The 19,587-nt window shown below is 41.7% G+C and overlaps 1 long non-coding RNA gene across 1 annotated transcript; it reads left to right on the forward strand.

The window, feature by feature from the left end:
• The first annotated feature begins 2,245 nt into the window (after nt 1-2,245).
• On the forward strand, nt 2,246-7,271 carry LOC114817698. Its single transcript, XR_003765550.2, has 4 exons — nt 2,246-2,465; nt 3,105-3,259; nt 5,460-5,563; nt 6,620-7,271. It is a non-coding gene; the product is annotated as an uncharacterized LOC114817698 (long non-coding RNA).
• Nucleotides 7,272-19,587: the final 12,316 nt, after the last annotated feature.

Here is a 19,587-nt window from a genome sequence, read left to right on the forward strand (position 1 = left end):
GCAAGGGCCTGGAACGTCGTTACCTACCAGCCCTTCACCTTCTCTGCGTGGGATCAGTAAGAAGCATAGAAAACAGCAGATTAGCCAAACAGCTGCTGAGTGGGCAATTGAAAATGGCACCCCCATGTCATATGAATGAAACATCAACAAAAAGAAATATTGAAAGGAAGTTTCAAAAAATAAAATTGGAATGGACTGTTGGAAGACCAAAGAAGTAGAAAACCCAGGCTGGTGGACGGCAAATGGGAAAGGCCTTGCTTTCCCACTGCAGAGGCTTTAGGAATCTGAGAATCTGAGAGGTAGCTTAAAAGACAGAGATAGGTTTTGCAAGCAATGAGCACATGGTCATAGGAAGGAAACCTATTTACATTATTTTCCTTGTGTACCATGACCACCTTTAGGGAAACAGGCAGTTAGTTATTACATTGGTCTTGGATGTCATCCATTCTGATGATGTGACCGGCCAGCAGAGCTGATAATAGTAATAATGTTGGTATTTGTTAAGCACTTACTATGTGCAGAGCACTGTTCTAAGCGCTGGTGTAGATACAGGATAATCAGATTGTCTCACATGAGGCTCACAGTCTTAATCCCCATTTTACAAAAGAGGTAACTGAGGCACAGAGAAGTTAAGGGACAGTTACGGTATTTGTTAAGCACTTACTGTGTGTCAGACACCGTAATAAGTGCTAGGATGGATACATGTAAATCAGCTGCACACCGTCCCTGTCCCACATGGGGCTCATAGTCTCAAACCCCAATTTACAGATGAGGTAACTGAGGCTCAGAGAAGTGAAGCAACTTACTTAAGATCACACAGGAGCCGGGACTAGAACCCATGACTTTCTATCCACTATGCCATGCTGCTTCTTTATGGTTCACTGTAAGCTTAGTTATACCAACATTCAGGAAGGCTGGTCAGGCTCCAATGAGCTGCTATTGGAGATTTGGTTGTGCTATTCACAATGAAACAGAGCACACCCAGGTAGCAGTCACTCAACTACAAAGAAATTGTACTCATTCATTCATTCATTCATTCATTCAATAGTATTTATTGAGCGCTTACTATGTGCAGAGCACTGTACTAAGCGCTTGGGATGAACAAGTCGGCAACAGATAGAGACAGTCCCTGCCGTTTGACGGGCTTACAGTCTAATCGGGGGAGACGGACAGACAAGAACAATGGCACTAAACAGCGTCAAGGGGAAGAACATCTCGTAAAAACAATGGCAACTAAATAGAATCAAGGCGATGTACAATTCATTAACAAAATAAATAGGGTAAAGAAAATATATACAGTTGAGCGGACAAGTACAGTGCTGTGGGGATGGGAAGGGAGAGGTGGAGGAGCAGAGGGAAAAGGGGAAAATGAGGCTTTAGCTGCGGAGAGGTAAAGGGGGGATGGCAGAGGGAGTAGAGGGGGAAGAGGAGCTCAGTCTGGGAACGCCTCTTGGAGGAGGTGATTTTTAAGTAAGGTTTTGAAGAGGGAAAGAGAATCAGTTTGGCGGAGGTGAGGAGGGAGGGCGTTTCAGGACCGCGGGAGGACGTGACCCAGGGGTCGACGGCGGGATAGGCGAGACCGAGGGACGGTGAGGAGGTGGGCGGCAGAGGAGCGGAGCGTGCGGGGTGGGCGGTAGAAAGAGAGAAGGGAGGAGAGGTAGGAAGGGGCAAGGTGATGGATACACCATGCATAGAGAACACACCAGGCCCAGAGAACTCAAAAAGAGTGATGTTGTGACAGAAAAAGTGAGCTAGATATCTTTAAAATACCAGAAATAAGAATCCATCACGGTCCTGATCCAGAAACACAACAGTTTATGAAATCGTATGCACCCATTGAGAAGGAGCATGGCCAAGTGAATAAAGCACAGGTCTGGGTTCCAATCCCAGTTTCACCACTTGTCTGCTGTGGGACCTTGAGCGAGTCACTTTCCTTCTCTGTGCCTCATTTACCTCCTGTTAAAAATTGGAATTGAGACTGTGACTCCCATTTTGGTCATGGACCGTGTCCAACTGATTAACCTGTGTAGATCCCATCTGTGGCACGTAGCAAATTCCGTTAAAAAAAATGAGATGTGAGAAATGACTGGATTCCAGATCTACTCTCAAGATGGTTTCACAAAACCTGTGCCTTCTAAACAACTCCCATAAAACAACTGCTATGAAGCCAATAGCTCAGAGAGATGAAAGACACATAAGCGTTGAGCAAACATACTGGGTAGAACACACTTCAGACCCATTGTAGTGAGTGCTTCCTGTGTGTTCCATTCAGAGGTCTCTGCAGTGAAGTTATGTTCCACCCTCAACTCATTCTGAAAATTTGTCACTGAGCCAACAGACCTGCAGTTTGCTCACCGACCTTGGGGATATAGAGCTGGTTGCCTTCTTCGGCTTTCCTTCCACCTTTCCGTCTCCAGATCTTGCCTCCTCTGGCAAAGACCTTGGAAGATCCTTTGTCAGACCAGGTATTTGCCATTTTTTTCCATTTATCTCTCTGCTCTGAGGAAAGAAGGAAAAGATCTAATTTTAAAAGCCTGCTAGAAGGGATACCTAGTTTTATGCAGGCTTGCTTGTCTCCTATGGAATTGGAGATGTGTTGCTTAATAATAATAATAATAATGTTGGTATTTGTTAAGTGCTTACTATGTGCAGAGCACTGTTTGAAGTGGTGGGATAGATACAGGGTAATCAGGTTGTCTGACATGAGGCTCACAGCCTTTAACCCCATTTTACAGATGAGGGAACTGAGGTACAGATAAGTGAAGTGACTTGCCCAAAGTCACACAGCTGACAAGCGCCTGAGCTGGGATTTGAATCCATGACCTCTGGCTCCCAAGTCCGGGGTCTTTCCACTGAGACGACTGAATGATTAAATTTCTCAATGCATTTCTGTCACTGCTTTTCAGTGTGTTCTTGGGCAAGTTACTCAATCCTATTATGCCTCAGTTTCCTCATTTGTAAAACAGGGATAATAATCCCTGCCCATCCCCTACTTTTCAGTGATGTTGCCAGGATGTAAGGACCTAAATGAAATGAAAAGCTACCGGCTGCCAAATTGCAAAATGGAATGATCTGATTCATAATTTTCTCTTTTCTCTTGGTAGGATGCTACTCTGGCTCTTGCCCAGAGAACTGGGCGTGGAACAGAGGAAATTGTTATTATATTTCTACAGAAGCCAAAACTTGGCTAGAGAGTCAAACCGCCTGTAGAAGCATGAATTCCAGTCTCCTGAAGATAGAAGACAGGGAGGAGTTACAAGTTGGTTCTCTTATATTTGCATTTCTAATAATTATTCTGGAGTTATTATTGACATTTCTGATTGTTCCACTGAGGGACCGATTTACAATGGGCTCTTAGCACCACCGAAAAATGTTTGACCCTTCTGAGTGAGAAGCAGCATGGCTTAGAGTCCGGAGGGCATGGGTTCTAATCCTGCCTCCACCACTTGTCTCCTGTGTGGATCTTGGGCAAGTCACTTCACTTCTTTGCACCTGCATTTCCTCTTCTGTAAAATGGGGATTGAGACTGTGAGCCTCATATAGGACAAAGATTGTGTCCAACCTGACTTACTCAGTACAGATTTGCTTATCCATCCTAGTTCTTACTACAGAGCCTGATGCATTGTAAGTGCTTAAAAATACCACAGTTATAATTATCATTCTACTGAAGGGCTGATTTACAATGGGCTCATAAGATTAGCAAGAATATGCCACTTTGAAAAAGGGCGAGGAATCTGGGTCTTATATCTATATCACAGGGCTATTGTAAGAATCAATCGGACAATGGCAATAGTAACTTAATTTACGTGAATCTTCCAATCCTGAAATGCTGTGTTTTCCAGCAATTATTGTGAGGAAGTGAAGATATTTTTCTAAAAACCCAGAGTATGAGGTGAACCATAGCCTACTCACAACAATGATGCAGTTGCATGATAGCTGAGGTTACTGTTCCACTTTCTTCTGCTCCCTCTATTTGTAAATAATGTTTGTAGGCCCGGATCCCACTTGGATTGCTGGCTCCCTCAGGTTAGAGAACGTGAACATTGTTTCTATTTTACTCAAGAGCTTGGTAGAGTTCTCTAAACACGAGAGGTGTTCAATGAATACCATGGATTAAAAGATGATTGGAAAATCTTTGAGAAGAGTAGCCCAGGTTCTTGGAGAGAAGAGGGTCCTCTATACCCTGTGGAAACCAAAGGTCAGGCTAAAAACAGAAGTTGAGGATAATCCTGGGACATAATACTGATCCTAACACTAATACTAATCATAGTAATTACAGTGTTCACTAAGTAGGTGTGAAGACCTGTACTAAGGGCTGGACGACGTACAACGTAACCTGATTTGAAAAAGTCCATGGCATATGTGGGGCTCACATTCTAAGGAGAAAGAGTAAAGCCCTCATTTTACAGATGAGGAAACTGAGGCACAGAGAAGTTAAATGATCTGTCCAAGGCTGCACATCATCCAGTTATGGAGTTTGGATTAGAACCTGGGATTTCTGACAGCCTATCTCTCTCTTTCACTAAACCAGGCTTCTTCTCATGAATTAGTTGTCACTTATTCTCTCACATAGTCACCATACCTGGTTGAATTTAGTTTCCATGCCCACTCTATTTCCACATCTAGTAGAGGTGCGCCCTGCTTTGTAAACCAGGAGAAAGAAGAATGCTTAAAAAGTGTTTATAATATCTGCATTATTCCTAGTTTATCTTGACGACAAAGTGACTAGGTCAAAATCTCACTTTATCCCCATAGACCCACCAAAATCCAGCTTCACTTATCCTAGCGCTGTTTTTCTCTCAAAACTAATTCTTCACTCCTCAGTTTAACTCTTTATTTTGTGAACGCTTCATTTGCTTACAGCCTGAGTTTTTCCTTGTGGTTGTTTTTGTTTTTTTTTAATGTATTTGTTAAGCACTTACTACATGCCGGGCATTTAAATAAGTACTGGGGCAGATTCAAGCTTACCAAGTGAGACATAGTCTCTGTCCCACAAGGGGATCACAATCTTAATCCCCATTTCACATATGAGATAACTGAGGCCCAGAGAAGTTAAATGACTTGCGCAAGGTCTCACAGCAGGTATGTGGTAGAGCTGGGATTAGAAGCCATGTCCTGCTGACTTCCAGGCCCGTGCTTTCTCCACTAAGCAACACTGCTTCTCAGTGATTCTTAATTAAGTTGGTATCTTTATAAGAATTGTTTAAGAGACATTTTTGTACAGCCAAAATATATCTGTATCCTTGCTTTTTCTAGCTATGCTTGGAAAGTTCCTGAAGGAGATGGTTTGTATTTTAAGGTGTCCATGGTGGAAGGCAATCTGTCAGTTATTTACAGCTTTCTATTTCTGGTAATAGATATCGTTTATCTTTCGGCCAATATCCTGCTAAAATGCTCCGCCTCCATTAAAGAGAATAACAGGAAATGTGTCTTCATGGTTTGGTTGTGGTTCCATCCAGGACTTTCTGAAACTTTTGAAGTCTTTTTACTGGACTGGATTGTCTCGGCGTGGCCCTGATGAACCCTGGCTGTGGCTGGATGGATCTGGTCTCTCCCATGACTTGTAAGTTTATCTCCTTTGTGGCGGTTTCCCACTAACTCTGCTCTATGAGCTTCTCTCCCAGATGAATAAAGGAGGAGACCAGGACCCGAAATTCAGAATTCAGGGAGTCTTGTATGAGAAGAGCAGCAAAACAACTTAAGTCAAATTCTGCATTTCCCATTTGTGTCACAGAAAGAAAAGACTACATTTCTGTGTAAAACCAACTATGAGAGAGGATTGCACTTCACCCTCTTGATTTTCTCTCCTTTCCTGGGACACGAATAGTAGAGCAACTTCTTGTCCATTCACTCACTGTATTTTAGAGGTCATCTGAGAGAAAATGTACGAAAATGGACTTCTACAGGCCCTCATTACAAATTCAGGGATATTATAGTTTTTAGTTGCATAGAATGCTCACCACAGATATGACATGAACTTTCAACAAGATTTCAGTGTTGTTTAGTTTAGACTGGGACTTTCAAACACTGTAACAAAACTATACATCCAAAGTGGACATATCTTGAATCCAACCAATCCTTTTCTGGGGTTCACTTGTCTTCTTCACTGGTTAATGATTTTTCAAAGATTTCACAAACATGAGCTATTTACTGCCAGAACATCCAGAAGCAGTGTTGCTTCATGAATAGAGAAGGGGCCTGGGAGTCTGAAGGTCATGGGTTCTAATTACGCCTCCATCACATGTCTGCTGTGTGACCTTGGTCAACTCACTTCACTGGGCCTCAATTACCTGATGATGAAGACTGTGAGCCACATGTGGGACAGGGACTGGGTCCAACCTGATTAACTTGTATCTACCTCAGTGCTTAGAACAGTGCTTGACACATAGTAAGTGCTTAATGAGTACCATAATTATTCTTAATTATTAGAACACAGAGAAACATATCCGTAGTTCACGGTACTGAGAAAATAAGATTGGGAATTCAGTATTCTGGCTGCCTCTCCTTTACATATTATTTCTTGTTGACTTTGCCTCTATTTCCACATTTAGATGGTTTTATAACTTTGCTCAAATGCATTTGAAAAGGGCTTACTGATACAATGTCTCTTTCTTCACAGGTCTGTGCAAAATGTTTTCCCTTGGGGAAACTGTGTGTTTTACAGATTGGAAGGTGAATTTACATCTGAAAACTGTACCTACTCAACATTATATATTTGTGAGCTAAGAGCTACATAGGCTTAAAAATGCTCAACTAGGAATAATGTTATTATACATTCCCATTTAAGGCTTTCCTATAACAACCCTGGTGTCTCTTGAAATGTTTGTGTTGTAGAATCATATGCTGGTCAGTAGTTATTATTTTATAGAAATAAGAAAAAAAGAAGTATTTGCATGGAACAACTGACTTGATCTGTCAAATTACTTACAGCTGGAGTTATTGTCCAGCTAATGAAAGCTCTCACCAAATGTCTGTCATCGGTAACTTTGTTCATGAAAAAATTATGTAAACTATTATTATCTCAATTCTCTAGGCCTCAGTTACCTTGTATGTAAAATGGGGATGAGAGTGCTAGCCCCATGCGGGACAGGGACTGTGTCCCCTTCTAGACTGTGAGCCCAGATTGGGTTGGGAGTTGTCTCTCTTTGTTGCTGAATTGTACTTTCCAAGGGCTTAGTGCAGTATTCTGCACAAAGTAAGCACTCGATATGTATAATTGAATTATTGAATTATAATAAACAGTAAAATGGAAAACTTCATTAAAGTTCATTGTTCCTTGCAAAAATAATAATAAAAAATTACAATAATAAAAGTAATAATGAATAGTATTTGTTAAGTGCTTACTATGTGCCAAGGATTTGCTAAAAACTGAAGTAGATACAAGATAATTAGGTTGGGCATGGTTTCAGTCCCCCATGGGGCTCACAGTCTAAGTATTCAATCCCATTTTTACAGATGAGGAAACTGGGGCACAGAGAAGTTAAGTGGCTTACCCTAAGTCATACAACAGATAGGTGGTGGAGCCAGCGTGAAAACACAGTTCCTCTGACCACCTAAGTCTGTTTTTTTTCCACTTGGTGATGCTGCTTCACTATAGGATCAAGTAAATTTATAAATACTTGAATAATATCCAAAGAAAATGAAAAATACATTTGGGTCCGTGGGGCAACATTATAACTTGGAGTTGAGAGGACTATGACAAAAAGGTACACATCCACTAAGTACCTGTCCTTTCCCTCAAGAAGCCAAAATCAACACCGCGGGTAGACCTGTAGTCAGACTCCATCTCCCAACACAAGACGTGGCCCTCCTACTTCCATGTGACTGTGAAACCGGGCTAATACCACAGAAGAAACATCCAGTTTCAGGAAGAAAGTCATCAATATCACCTACAAATCATAGGCTGCCTCATATGAGATGACAGGCTTACAAGAAATGGCCTGGAACAAGGTCAATTACTGGCCATTTACCTTCCCTGTGTGAGATCTATAAGAAGCATAGATGACAGCAAATTAGCAAAACAGCTGCTGAATGGGCAACACTAAAAACAGCACCCTCAAGCCATATGAATGAAATGCAACACAAAGAAATACTAAAACACAGTCTCAAACAATGATATTAGAATGGACTGTTGGAAGACCAAAGAAATGGAAAGTTCAGTCTTCTGGGCCGCAAATGGGAAAGGACTTGCTCTCCCACTGCGGAGGCTTTGGGAATAGGAGAAACTGAGAGGCAGCCTCCAAGACAGAGACGGGCTTTGCAAGCAACAGGCACAGGATCGCACGGAGGAAATCTATTAACATTACTTTCCTCATGCACCGTGACCTCTTTAAGGCAGTCTGTTATATTGGTCTCCAGATACAATCCAATCTGATGACATGATCAGATAGAAGAGTTGATTCACATTGAGCTTAGTTATATAAACGTTCAGGAAAATACAGCCTGTTCCGATAAGCTGTTCCTGGAGATGTGGTTCTACTATTTGTTAGGCAACAAAGCTCAGGCAGGTAGCCACCACACAACTACAAAGAGACTGCACTCACAAGCTCAGAGAACTCAAAAACAGTGATGCCATAACAAAAGAAGTTAACTAGACATTTTTTAAATACTAGCAGTAAGAATCCATCATGGTCCTGGTCCAGAAATAGCATATTTTGTGTACTCTTACTAGAAATGGTATGCAGACACCAAGAAGCAGTTATGGACTAGTGGATGAAGCACAGGCTTGGAAATCCAAAAAGGACCTGCGTTCTAATCCCAGATCTGCCACCTGTCTGCTGTGAGACCTTGAGCAAGTCATTTCACTTCTCTTTGCCTCAGTTAACTTCCATGCAAAAATGGGGATTGACATTAAATCCCATTCGGGACAGGGACGATAGAGAAGCAGTGTGGCTCAGTGGAAAGAGCACGGGCTTTGGAGTCAGAGGTCATGGGTTCAAATCCCGGCTCGGCCATTTGTCAGCTGTGTGACTTTGGGCAAGTCACTTAACTTCTCGGTGCCTCAGTTACCTCATCTGTAAAATGGGGATTAAGACTGTGAGCCCCACGTGGGACAACCTGATTCCCTTGTGTCTACCCCAGCGCTTAGAACACTGCTCGGCACATAGTAAGCGCTTAGCAAACAAATACCAACTTTATGTCCAACCTGATTAATTTGTCTACCTCATCACTTACTGAGTGTGTGGCATGTAATAAATGCCCAAGGGAGTGCTCAATAAATACAACTGAATGAATGAATAAATGTCATTAAAAAATAATCTCAAGTTGGTTTCACTGAACCTGTCTCTTATAAACATTTCCCATAAAACAACTGCTGTAAAGCAGTAGCTCAGACAGATGAAACACACTTGAGTGTTGAGAAAATAGGGGAGGTAGAGCAGACTTCAAACCAATTAGAGTGTGAGGGCTTCCTGTGTGTTCCATCCGGACCTCTGTGCAGTGAAGATATGTTCCGCCCTCAGCTCATTCTGAAAAGTTGTCACCGAGCCACCAGAATTGCAGTGTCTCTCACTGGATTTCTCCCTAGGGGACGTAAAGCTGATTGGCTTCCTCAGCTTCTCATCCAACCTACAGTCTCCAGGTCCTCTCTCCTCTGCCATAGACACTGGAAAATCCCTTCTTGGAGGAGGTATTTACCATTTTTTCCATTTATCTCTCTAGTTTGAGAAAAGAAGGAAGAGAGCTAATTTGAAGTCCTGCTAGAATCTGTGCCAAGTTTTCTCCACCCTTGTCTATTAGAAAATTAGAGATGTGTTGTTCAAGATTCATCGTTTTGGATTGTTGTCATTCAGTACTTTGTACTAGATGCATTTAACTTCAAGGCATCTAGCCCATTGCTAACATGGATACTAAACAATACGAAAAATAGAGTTTTCAGTCAGGGCCTGCGGGTCCTAATATCTCATTGCTTTAAGTCTCTCCTATATTTTTCTATTCCTTAACATCTCAGCTGTATTCATATTCCCAGAGGACAATCAGAGCTGGCTTCGATTTATTCCCCAGACCACAAATATAGCAATCAATCAATGGTATTTATTGTGCCCTACTGCATGCAAAACCCTGTACTAAGCATTTGTTGTACAGTACAACAGCGTTAGTGGATATGTTCCTCGCTCACATTGGGCTTACAGTCTAATGAGGGAGACAGACATTAATATAAATCAATAAATTATGGACATGAACCCAAACGCTGAGGGGCTGAGGGCAGTGCGGGTTTATCCAAGTGTCCAAAGAGTACAGATTTAAGTGTAAAATAAACCCTACATCAAACCCACCACCAGCATTTTGCTATTCATTCCTACATTTCCTCAACAATTGTGTATTTTATGCATATTCAATTATCTATTCAATTAATTCTTCTGATCCTTTTATTGAAAATATTTTCAAGTCAGGTTTCCCCATTAGAGTGCCTGTTTACTTGTGTTGATGTCTGCCTCCACCCCCCTCTAGACTGTGAACCCGTTGTGGGCAGGGATTGTCTCTCTTTTTTCTGTATTGTACTTTCCAAGTGCTTAGAACAGTGCTCTGCACACAGTAAGTGCTCACTAAATATGAATGAATGAATGTAGTTCTTGTCCCACATGGGGTTACAAATGTAATTTGGGAGAGAGAGAATGGGTATTCAATCCCCTTTTTACACATGAGGACACTGAGCCACAGAGTATTAAAGTCATTTGTTTGAGTTTGCACAGAATGCAAGTGGTGGAGCTGGGGTTGATGATGATGACGATGGTATTGGTTAAACTCTCACTATGTGCCAAGCACTGTTCTAAACCCTGGGGTAGATACGAGGTAAACAGGTTGTTCCATGTGGGGCTCACAGACTTAATCTCCATTTTACAGTTAAGGCAACTGAGGCACAGAGAAGTTAAGTGACTTGCCCAAGGTCACACAGCTGATTAGTAGCAGAGCTGGGATTAGAACCCACGACCTCTCACTCTACTGAGCCACACTACTTTTCTAAGAGTTAGAACTTAGATCTCCTAAGACATACATCAAGAACTTTAACTTTAATTCATCATGCCATCATTCATCATTCAATTTATTTCTTCAGACATTAGGAATTAAATGAGGTGAGAGGAGAAATGAGAACGGTAAATTTGATTCTAAACATTCTAAATGGTACTTTGTCTTAAAATATATATTTAACTACCGGTCCCCTGGGAAGTCAGACTTTCTGAATGGCATCAAATTGCAAGGGCAACCTCTTGCTGGAGTTTTAGCAATATGTATTATCAGTTCCTAATAACCAGGTCAGGATGTCTTTAGTCCTCAAAGGGTCATTGAGGTTGACAGTCTCGGAGTATGTCAGCAAGTCCCAAAGAGCGACAACCACATCACTGTGGAGGATAAGAGAAGGTGAGTGGAGGAGAGTAGAAGGGCTCCAGGTTGGTCAAAACTTATAGGCCAGGGTCACTATCGTCCATAAGGGGTGATATTTGCCATTTCTTCCTCTCTCTCTCTGTTTACTGTGTCCCTTTCCCTCTTTGCCAGATTCCATGTCTACTCCCTGGCGGCTCCTGGCTGGGACTCTGGGAGTCCTAGCCCTGGCCCTCATGGCATCCGTGCTCGCACTGGGGGTCCTCATGGCAAACCATAAGTAACATCTGGATGAACCATAATAACGATTCACTCCAGAACAGGCTGATGAAACAGCTATTTTTACCCTCTGTAATAGCAGAGAGATGATACAGTTTACCTACTTTACCCTGTTCCTATTTTAATCATCCTTTTAGCAATAATAATAACTAATAATGCCCCTGTTTATGTCTTTAGACTCTTACCAAGCACTTGAGAGCCCTTTTTCAGTTCTCAACTTTGCATCACAAAGAGGTAGGTGATACTAATTTTTCTTTTCTGATTTTCAACCTGGAGTAGAGCAAGTTTCCAAACTGAACCCACATGACTGATCCTTGGCCAGATTTGCCAGAGAAATTCATGCAATGGTATTTACTGAGCACTTTACTGTGCACAGAGCACTATACTTAGCAAATGGGAGAGTACAATATAAAAATAAACAGACACATTTCATGCCCTCAGTGAGCTAGAGGGGAAACTGTGAAACTGTGGAAAGCAAACAAATACTTTGAGAAAACTCTACTTGCCTCATATGCTGCAACTAGAATTACATTGGTTGAGCAAAAACCAAACAAATCTAAAAAACAAATGTCTCTATGCCTCTTCTGGTCCTATTGAAGCCCGTTCCTAATAGGTCATAGGTTCTAACCCCAGGTCTGCCATTTGTCTGCTGTATGACCTTGGGTAAGCCACTTCACTTCTCTGTGCCTCCGTTACCTCATCTGTAAAATGGGGAATGAGACTCTGAGTTCCACTTGGGAACTTTCTCCAACACAATTTGTGTGTATCCATTCCAGGATAGCACCTGACACATAGGAAGCGCTTAACAAATATCATTATCATTAGTATTATTATTATCATCACATGGAGGCAGGAGGGTGAAGGAAAGGAGGTATAAGTGTTGTGGTTGTGTTGCAAAGATATGTGCAAATGGTGTGGAAGGGAATGTTGGTCATGCATCCACCTTTTCTGACAGACTTGCCCAAACGTTTAGTATTCCATCATCATTAGCATCACATTTGAAAAAGGACCAATATACATATAATATATATATATATATATATATATATATAAGTATAATCATTATAATATATAATGATGATGATTCAATGTTAAAAAAAGGATGACTGAAAGTCTGTAGTCATAATTTCTCATCACAATTCTTACACTGGCCTTCAGTGTGTTGTTGGACAAGCTACTTAATCTTATTATGCCTCAGTTTCCTCATCCATAAAATGGGCTAATACTCCCTGCCTATCCCCACATTTGCAGGAATGTTGCCAGGACATAAGGACCAAAGTGAAATGAAAAGCTTGGCTATGTGGACTTGCTATAAAATTGCCAATGGAATTACTTGATTACTAGTTTTCTCTTTTTTATCTCTAGGATGTTACTCTCTCTCCTGCCCACAAAACTGGATCTGGAACAGAGGGAACTGTTATTACATCTCTACAGAAGCCAAGACGTGGCCAGGGAGTCAAACAGCTTGTAAAAACATGAATTCCAGCCTCTTGAAGATGGAAGACAGGGAGGACTTGAAAGTGTGTCTCTCGTATTTGTATTTCTAATAGTTATTCTAGGGGATAAATAATGGAGATCAAGGCTTTGTACTGGAATAGTAACATGACATTCTCAATTTTTGACTTCTGACCTCTCCACGGAGTGATCAATTTACAATGGGCTTATAGCATCATCAAGAAATTTTTGACACTCCTGATCTTTCCAATGAGAGGTTGATTTATAATGAGCTCATAACACCACCAAGAAGGGCCACTTCCTTGGTGAAAAAAGCGAGTGGAATCTGCATCCTTTATTTGTAAACACTTAATAAATACTACTGAATGAGTAACACGGGGACATTGTAAGAGTCAATGAGACAGTGAGAATAGTGACTTAATTCACTTGAATCTTCCCATACTGAAATGCTGGGTGTTCCAGTAATAACTGTGAGGCACTGAAGATCCTCTCTTAAAAACGAGGAGTATAATGACGGCTGAAGATTATTCACATCATTGATATAATGGCATCACACCCTGTTTTTAAGTAAGATTTGTTTGCCTACTACTGTAATTAGATTTCCGGCTCCGTCGGGTTAGGGAATATGAACATTGTTTCTGTTTTACTCAAGAGCTTAATAGAGTTCTCTAAACACAAGAGGTGTTCAATGAATAGTAGAGATTCACTGATGACTGGAGAATCATTGAGAAGAGTAACCTGGGTTCCATTAGTGCAAGGGGTCTGATATGACCTTTGGGAACCCAGAGTCAGTCTAAGGGTAGAAAGTGAGGATGATCCTGGGAAATAGTACTAATACAATCATTTTTATTAAGCACTTACTATTTGTGAAGCCCTTTACCGAGGGCCGGCGTAGGTACAGTGTAACCAGATTGCCAAAGTCCATGTCATAACATGAGGCTCTACAGTTGAAAGAGATAGAGTAAAATACTCATATTTACAGATGAGGAAACTGAGGCACAGAGAAGTTATGTGACTTGCCCAAAAGTGGACAGCACCCCATGGTGGAGCCTGGATTAGAACCTAGGATTCCTGAAAGCCAACCTCTCTCTTTCACCAGCTCATGCTTCTTCTCACCATCTAGTTGTCGCTCATTGTCTTACAGAGGTACCAGGCCTGGTAGAATTTACCTTCCATTCCCAATCTATTTCTGCATCTAGGATAAATGCCCCCTGCTTTGTAACCCAGGAAAAAGATGAATGTTTCTACAAAACATGTATAATACCTGCATTATTCCTATTTTATCTAAAGGATGTGACTGTCTTAATCTTTAACCCTATGGACTCTCAAAATTACAGCCTCATCTCCCCTATTTCTGATTTTCTCCCACAACGAATTCTTCACTCTTGATTTTCACACATTCTTTTGTAAACACTTCATTTGCTTATAGTTTTCTTTTTAAATGAGATTGGTTAAATTCTTACTACGTGTCGGGCACTTGTACACATGCGGGTTTATTGGATGGGATGCAGACCCCGTCCCACATGTGGGTCACCGTCTTAATCTTCATTTTACAGATGAGATCACTGAGGCATAGAGAAGTTACGTGATGCGTCCAAGGTAACAAAGCAGACATGAAGTGGAGATAGGATTAGAACACAGGTCCCCTGATTCTCAGGCCCCGTGCTCTATTCATCAGGCCATGATGCTTCTCAGTGATTCTTAGTGAATCTTATATCTCTATAAGGCTTCTCTATGATACAGTTTTATAGAGTCAAAAGTATGTCTGTGTCATTATTTTTTCCAGCCCCGGGTGAAAAGTTTCTGAAGGACATAGTTTGTGTCTTCTGGTGTCCAGGGCTGAAGGCAATTTGCCTGTTATTTAGAGCTTTCTAATTGTGGAAATGAATAATGTCTATAATAATAATGTTGGTATTTGTTTAGTGCTTACTATGTGCAGACCACTGTTCTAAGCTCTGGGGTAGATACGGGGTAATCATGTTGTCCCACGTGAGTCTCACTGTTAATCCCCCTTTTCCAGATGAGGTAACTGAGGCACAGAGAAGTGAAGTGACTTACCCACAGTCACACAGCTGACAAGTGGCAGATCCGGGATTGGAACCCATGATCTCTGACTCCCAAGCCCAGGCTTTTCCCCTGAGCCATGCTGCTTCTCTGAACTGAGCTGTTTATGCTCCAACCAATATCCCCCCTGAAATGCCCTGCTGCTGTGAAAGAGAATAACAGGAAATGTGTCTTCATGGTTTGGTTGTCGTTCCATCCAGGATTTTCTGAAACTTTTGAAGTGTTATTACTGGACTGGACTGTCTCGGCGTGGCCCTGATGAACCCTGGCGGTGGGAGGATGGATCTGGTCTCTCCCACAACCTGTAAGTTTATGTCCTTTGTGGCGGGATGTAACTGGCTCTGCCCTAAAGGCTGCTCTCCCAGTTGTATAAAGGAGAAAGACATGAACAAAAATTCAGAATTCAGGGACTTTTGTAAGATTGTAGCAGCATAACAATTTGAGCCTGACCATGCTTTTCCCGATTGTGTCACAGAAAGAGAAAAGACTACTTTTCTGCTTCTGACCTGCTACAAGGGAAGACACCCCTTAGGTCCTTGATTTTCTGTCATTCCCTGGGGGTTGAGTAATAAAGCAACTCCTTGTCCATTCTTTGGTTGTGTTTTAGTAATTATCTGATAGAAAATAAGTGAGAAAATGGACATCTCCAGGTCTGCATTACAAATTCAGGGATATTATAGACTTTAGTTGCATAGACCACTGACTAGAGATCATGTGACTAATTATCATCAAGGTGTCGGTGTTGTCTAATTCATTTAGATCGGGACTTCCAACCCCCCAATAAACCTATGCCTTATGCATCATCTTATGACAGTGAACATATCTTGAATTCAATCAACCCTTTCCTGGGAATCACATCCTCTTTTCTGATTAATGATTTTCAAAGTTTTCCATGGATTCAGGAAACTCATTCCTTTTAAGTATCAATATATGACTATTTCATGACTATGAGCTATTCATTGTCAGAACGCAAAGAAACACACCTGTAGTTCATGGTGGCATGCAAATAAGATTGGAAATTCAATATTCTAGCCCTGGCTCTCGTCTTTTAAAATTCTTTCCCGTTGACCTTGCCTCTATTTCCACATTTAGAAGGTTATATTGCATTACTCACCTCAAATGTGTTTGGAAAAGACTTGTGATATCATGTCTCTTTCTTCACAGGTTATCTGAGCAAGAGCATTTCTTTAGGGGACGGTGTGTACATTATGGATTTTCTAATCAATTTTCATCTGAAGACTGTCACCATTCAACAACATATATTTGTAAGCAAAGTGCAATATAGGCTTTAAAAAGGCTCTATCAACTAGAAATTCCATGATAAACATTTTCATTTAAGAGATTTTCTATAATGCCGCAAAACACCACTGATTGTCTCTTGGAATGTATACCGTGCTGCTTCGTGTGAGGTTCCGGGGATTACTGTTATAAATTGTTGAGATAAAGAGAAATAATGACAGAAGAATGATTGAGTTAACCTACCAATTTGCACACAATTAATTGGGTGTTATCTCCAGCTGATAAGGTAGATTTCTACATGACTATCGTTTATTCATGGATTATTTATGTAAACTCTTATATCAACATGACTGTAAAAACCGAAAATATGGAAACTCCTAATTACAATTTGTTCTTTACAAATAAAATTGAGTACATTTCATCAACTTCAATCTGAGAGCGAAAGAAAATTGAAAATATTTCTCCATCTGTGGGTCAAAATAGCAACTTAAAATCAAGTCAGTCAGGAGAAGCAGGATTTCCGAGGGGACGGAGCATTAGCTTGGGAGTCAGAGGACCTGGGTTCTAATTACAGCCCTGCCACTTGTCTGCTATGTGATCTTGGGTAAGCCACTTAACTTCTCTGTGCCTCAGTTACCTCATCTGTAAAATGGTCATTCATTCACTCAGTCATATTTATTAAGAGCTTAGGTGTGCAGAGCACTGTACTAAGCACTTGGGAGAGTACAAAACAATAAACAGACACATTTCCTTCCCACAAGACTGTGAGCCATCTGTGCGGCATGGACTCTGTCCGTCCTGATGATCTTGTATCTACCCCAGCTCTTACTAGATTGTCTGGCACATAGTTGGCGCTTAACACACACCACTATAAAGGAAGTGAACAATAAGACAAATGGCCCCATTCAGGAAATTCCTGCCCTTTCCCTCAAGAGGCCACATTCAATACTTTGGGAAGAGTGGTAATTCCATCTCCCTGGACCAGAAGTGGCACTCAAACTTCTATAGGACTGTCAGGCCCAAACCTACCCCAGAAGACACAGCCAGTTTCAGGAGGTGTGAGACCAACTAATTCTCTTCCCCTCTTCAAAACACTATGTAGAGGGAAAGAGAAGGCTTAGCTGAGGAGAGGCAAAGGGGGGGCTGGGGGGAGTAAGGGGGGTGCAGAGGGAGCAAAGGGGCTTTTCCCTCTGCTCCCTCTGCTTCCCCTCTACCCTCCCTTCTCCTCTCCTCAGCTAAGCCCTCTCTTCCCCCCTTTCCCTCTGCTCCTCCCTCTCTCCCTTCCCCTCCCCTCAGCACTGTATTCATCTGCTCAACTGTATATATTTTCATTACCTTATTTATTTTGCTAATGAGATGTACATCACCTTGATTCTATTTATTTGCTACTGTTTTAATGAGATGTTCATCCCCTTGATTCTATTTATTGCTATTGTTTTTGTCTGTCTCACCTGATTAGACTGTAAGTCCATCAAAGGGCAGCGACTATATCTGTTACTGATTTGTACATTCCAAGCGCTTAGTACAGTGCTCTACATACAGTAAGCGCTCATTAAATACTATTGAATGAATGAATGAATGAACCAGCTTCATCTAAAAATCATACCTTGCCGTACATTTGATGACAAGATTGCCAGCAAGATCCTGGACTGTGGCTAGCTACCAGCCACTTCCCTCCTCCGGATGTGATGTATAAGAAGAATAGATGACAGCAGAATAGCTAAACAGAGGCTGAATTGGCAACTCCAAAGCGGCACCTGCAAGTCATATGAGCAGAATAACAACATAAAGTACTAAAGCACAGCCTCAAACAACGAGAGAAGAATGGACTGTTGGAAGCCTAAGAAAGTGGAAAGATCAGCCTGGTGGGTAGAAATTGCAAAAGGGTTTGCTTCCTTACTGCTAAGTGGCCACCTCAAAACCAGGCACATGTTTTGCAAGCAACAAAAATATAGTCATAGGAAGGAAATCGATTTACATTACTTTCCTTCTGCACAATGACCACTCTGAATGGCATCCATTCTGACGACAGGACCAGCCCGTGGAACTGATTCACAATAAGGGGAGTTATACCAACATTCAGGATAATGTTGGTATTTGTTAAGCGCTTACTATGTGCAGAGCACTGTTCTAAGCGCTGGGGTAGACACAGGGGAATCATGTTGTACCACATGGGGCTCACAGTCTTAATCCCCATTTTATAGATGAGGTAACTGAGGCCCAGAGAAGTTAAGTGACTTGCCCACAGTCACACAGCTGACAAGTGGCAGAGCCGGGATTCGAACCCATGACCTCTGACTCCAAAGCTCGGGCTCTTTCCACTGAGCCACGCAGGATGCCTGGACAGGCTTCAGTAATCTATGACTGGAGATTTGGTTCTGGTATTGGTTATGCAAAAAAGCACACACACGTAGCCACCACTCAACTACAGAGAGATTGCACTCTGCAGGCACAAAGAACACACCCGGCACAGAGAATACAAAAATAGTGATGCCGTAATAGAGAAAGTGACCTAGATATCTTTCAAATACCAGAAATACGAATCCATCATGGTCCTGATCCAGAAAGAGCATATTCTGTGTACTCTTACTGGAAATAATATACAGATGTTGTGATGCAGCATCAACTAGTGGATCAAGCAAAGGCCTGGAAGTCAGAAGGACCTGTGTTCTAATCCCAGCTTCACCACTTGTCTGCTGTGAGACCTTGAGCAAGTCACTTCACTTCCTTGTATCTCAGTTACCTCAGGTGTAAAATGGGGATTCGGCCCATTTGTCCCATGTGGGAAGCGGACTGTGTCCAACCTGATTAACTTGTATCTACTCCATCCGTTAGGACAGTGTGTGTTCTACAGTAAATGCTTAACGGATGCCATTAAAAAAATAATGGTGGGAAATGACGGGAATCTAGACCTAAACTCAAAATGGTATCACAGAACCTGCCCCTTCTAAACATCTCCCGTAAGACAATTGCTATCAAGCCAGTAGTTCAGAGAGATAAAAGACATTAGAGTATTGAGGAAATACAGTAGATAAAATACACTTCAAACCAGTTGCAGTGTGAGGGCTTCCTGTGTGTTCCTTTTGGAGGTTTGTGCAATGAAGTTTTGTTCCACCCTCAGCTCGTTCTGAACAATTGTTACTGACTCACCAGACCTGCAGTGTTTCTCACTGACTTTCTCCCTGGGCGATATAGAGCTGGTTGGCTCCCTCATCTTCTCATCCACCTCTC

Source organism: Ornithorhynchus anatinus, chromosome 17, assembly GCF_004115215.2.
Source record: "Ornithorhynchus anatinus isolate Pmale09 chromosome 17, mOrnAna1.pri.v4, whole genome shotgun sequence".
NCBI classification, from domain to species: Eukaryota; Metazoa; Chordata; class Mammalia; order Monotremata; family Ornithorhynchidae; genus Ornithorhynchus; species Ornithorhynchus anatinus.